Here is a 4,337-nt window from a genome sequence, read left to right on the forward strand (position 1 = left end):
TTCTACGGGAAGAGACGATGACGTGTGATTTTTTTATTGTATATTTCTCTTTTTCCCTCGGATGCTGATATTTGCACCCACTGTTTTTTTCTTACTCCGCCCACCGTAGTAACTATTAACAACGGAAATGATTTTAAACTAAAAATACTTTCTTGTTTTGGACACACTGTTGAATCGAACGCTCCATTTTCTCGCCATTTACCAGAGCAAGGAGATAGTGACAAGAGGATGATGCATCGAATCAAAATACTTTATACATTAGTTTCCAAATTGTTATAATACAATAAATGGAGTTATAGAAATATTATATATGTATATATATAAGATAAAAGTATCCTATTCTAGTTATTAGTTAGGAACAAATATAAGCATTTGATTTTATTTCAACATCCATTTGCTTCCTTTATGTAATAAAAAAATAAATTTTATAATGTAATTTCGAATAATAATTTTGCTGAGTTAATAATATTGAATTTAACGTAGTATCCATATTCAAACTATATAATCAAAACTATTCTATCTTATAAATTAGATGCAAGAAAGACAAATCTATCTTGTGAAATATAATAATTTATTCATGTATTTTCTTCTATATGATTAAACTCATTCTTAACCTTCTTAATTAGATCTATTGTATTGAATGGATCAAGTATCATCAAACAAACCTAATGCATCTGTTGCTATATTTGAATTTAAATCTAAATTCATAGCTTTGAGATAATAAAATTCAATCCAATTAAAGTTATAGAATAGCTACCATTATTGATCCAATATTTATCTTAGTGTTTTGAATTAAAAATGATAGCTATTGTAAAAAGGTATTACTCTAGTTGCCAATAAATATGTTTTTATATTAAAATATCATAAATTAATAAAAATATATGAAATATATTTTGTACTTTGGTAAATTCTGAAAAGAACAAACACTACTTATTGTAACTATTTGAAAATAAAGTTACAAATGGTACATAAAAAATAGGCCGATACTGAATGAAGATATGAAGGGTGGAGCAGGTTTCGTCATCAGAGATCCGAACTCTAAAGTTGTGGCTGCAGAAAGCTGTCAGTTATTCGATTACACAATTTTCGGTGCAGGGCGGCTTGGATGGGTCTTCAACGTGCTCAGCAGTCCTATCAGCTAGTTCAGTCATTTTGGAGGGTAACTCGACCATGGTCATCAGTTGGATCCAGAGAGGTCCGAGGGTCACTACCAGTGACCACCCCTTGCTTCGTGATATCTGGATGATAATGAGAGATAGCGTTGTTCAGGCTAAGCATGTGTTTCGAGAAGCTAATGAGGTTACAGACTAGATGCTCGCCTACGTGGCCAACCATTCCGGCAGCACCGTGTGGACCGGAGATGAGAAGCTGCTACGAGAGCTTCATGATATTTTATTTTCTGATTTTATTAGGTGTATTCGTGCATGCGTTGTATGAATTACCCGTCGTACCAAAAAAAAAAAAATAAAGTTACAAATGATACATAAAAAAATTATAATATTATTTTGTTATTGTACTTGATGCATGAAAGGTTTGAGATAAAGGGATGCCCTTGATTTAAAAGCACCGGCGAGAAGGACAAAAGTGGTGCGTTTTCTATAAAGAAAAGAGAGTAGTATATCTAGAAAACCTTTGTATCATCCTATTTGTTATCCTATGCGTCGCTTTTATCATGAAGTGACTGACGTGTTAGTGCCGGCACGTGTGCTTCGTGATGGACGACAAAAAGCGCCCTCGTCTCATTAGCGACGGGGTATTTTGGTCTTCTTGGGAAAAAGGGTGGAGGACAAGGGTATTACTGGAAAAACGGGTGGAAGAAGAGCTTGCACGCTACACTAGCCCAGACCTACCGGTAAGTACGTGTGCACGGAACTATACACGTGGCACCAAGAGGTGTATCGTCTATGAACTAAAATCTGAAGAACAACGTCAGATTACTAATATCATGTGCTATTGGTAATAATATAATATTATATTATTAGCATACACATGATTATGAGGTAACAGATATAGATACATATGCATTTAAATATAAAAAACTAATTTATTTTCTTTGCAGTAAGTATTGTTGCGAGCTTCGTAACTATAGTCATGACTCATGATCAGTTTGGCCATTGATCAAAATATGCTGATTATGCAAAATATAAAGTTTTAATTACATCAAATTTGTTACATTGAATCAAAGAAAAGATAAGAGCTATTTATATTATTTATGACAACAAAATAATTTGTCCAACTACATACAATATCGACAAGTTAATAAGCCATATCAACAGATAAGTCAGTCTGTCACGTTAGTCAACATATCAGTCTACTATATCGGCTTGTAAGTTGTTATGTCAACTCCTAATCTGCTACATCAGCTTCTGAATTATTATAACAACTCGTATTCTGCTACATCAGCTCTTGATCTACCACGACGTCAGTCTTTGAGCTGCTATGTCGGCTTCTAGTTTATCACGTCAGTTTCTGAGCTGCTACTTCAACTCTTGATTTAATGTATTAATTTCTAGATATATTCGTAATTTAGTTTTCAAATTTAAGTTGACACTTATAGTACGATCTTAAGTTTAAGGGAGGATGTTAGCATAATTTTAGAGTTCATATAACAACTTGTATCAGCTCATATTATTTTTCTTTATTAGCATGATCTTATATCGATCAATATTATTTTTCTTTGATAACATGATCTTATTAGAGTGATTTTATGCATTACATAACAACTTGTATTAGCGAATATTATTTTTCTTTATTAGCATAATCTTATATCAGTTTATATTATTACTTTTTATATGGATTCTGTATACGATTATTTATAACTTCTGAGATATATCGAATATAATGAAATAGAATAATAAAATTATTATTTTTTATTTTTTTATAAATATTTCAATGATACCTCAAAAAAAAAACTTTCAATATCCAAAGGGTAGATCTTGCCCCAGTGGTCTCTCTCTCATAAATCAAGAGATTGAATGAAAAACATGTTTGTCTTATTTCTTAAGAAAACAACTTTTGCAAATTTTACGGGCTTCGTGTTACGCAAAAATAGGTTTGAAAATTAACTCTTTTGATAAAACTCAAAAATCCACAAAATTAGGCTTCGTGTCGAAAAGCTTTTGGGTCATCTCAAACCAGCCCTGATACTAAGTATGTCCTGCCATTTTGCTCATCTACGAGGATAACGGTTTTGTACATCAATTTGTTGGCAACGACACAAAATTATTTTATTTTTTAATTACTTTTCATTTATCAGATCCCATCAATATATATATATGCACACGATTGAATTAAGTCTTACAAAACTAGATTAATAAACCGAATAGGCCCACTTTACCCGCTTACAAAAAGGTGTTAAGCGTGGAATACCGGAAACAAGTCCGAACCCATTAATTTGCATTAGCCAATCATTTGTGCGTACCTAACAAAGCCGACAGGAAGTTTGGAACAATGAAAACCATCAAGATGACCACTAAAATTCCTTCCCAAGTGGTATGACAAAAAAGGGCCCCTCTGTGTCCTTTAATTGTAAGTATTGTTTTATAATTTTAACCATCAAAGCACCAGCATTAAGTTAATCTTGCTCGGCAGTGGCGAACCTTTCTTTTGGCCTGGTGTTATTTTGGCTGCCGCCAACCAGGCTCAGGTGTTAGTACAACTAATAGAGTCGAAAAATAGAAGATGATGTAGAGATGAAAGAGCAACTATAACGAATGTCGCAAAACAGCTGGTGTCCACCCCCTATTGCTCCTCATTTTGTATTTACTCGATCATCGTAGTCGAGTCCCCTTCAAGATAGATACTATCAGTCCTCAAAATTCGTTTTGCGTAGGTAATACCCTCTTATGCTGTCCTGAGTTTTACCCCTATGGCTGTCATCTCAAAGATGTGTCATCCTCTAGCAACAATCAACCTACAATCACAAAATTCATATCTTCTTTGTCTCTACCAACATCCAACAGACACGCTACCATTAAAATTTACTTTGAGATGGCCAGAAGATGGAGGCTCCCAGGAGATGAGGCTAGAAGTCTTTAAACACACGCGTTGTGTTGCACGAGAATGCTTGTCTACATAAGGATTTGTTTATCAGGTTGTGGCTCCTTAAGGCTCCCTCGGTGGGTGGCATCAACAATTTTGATATCATGAGAAGAGGAGTAGTTTGCAAATAAAAGTCCGGAGCGTCCTTAATTAGTTCAATGCATCGGATTGGATAGCAGGAGGCCCACAAGAAAGTTGAAGAAGTAGCGGTTCCGGCAGCTGGCAGATGAGGATAAATCAATGAAATATCCCTGGTTCCGGCAGCTGGCAGATGAGGAATCTACAACATTATTTTG

This window comes from Phoenix dactylifera, chromosome 1, assembly GCF_009389715.1.
Source record: "Phoenix dactylifera cultivar Barhee BC4 chromosome 1, palm_55x_up_171113_PBpolish2nd_filt_p, whole genome shotgun sequence".
In the NCBI taxonomy this organism is placed as follows: domain Eukaryota; kingdom Viridiplantae; phylum Streptophyta; class Magnoliopsida; order Arecales; family Arecaceae; genus Phoenix; species Phoenix dactylifera.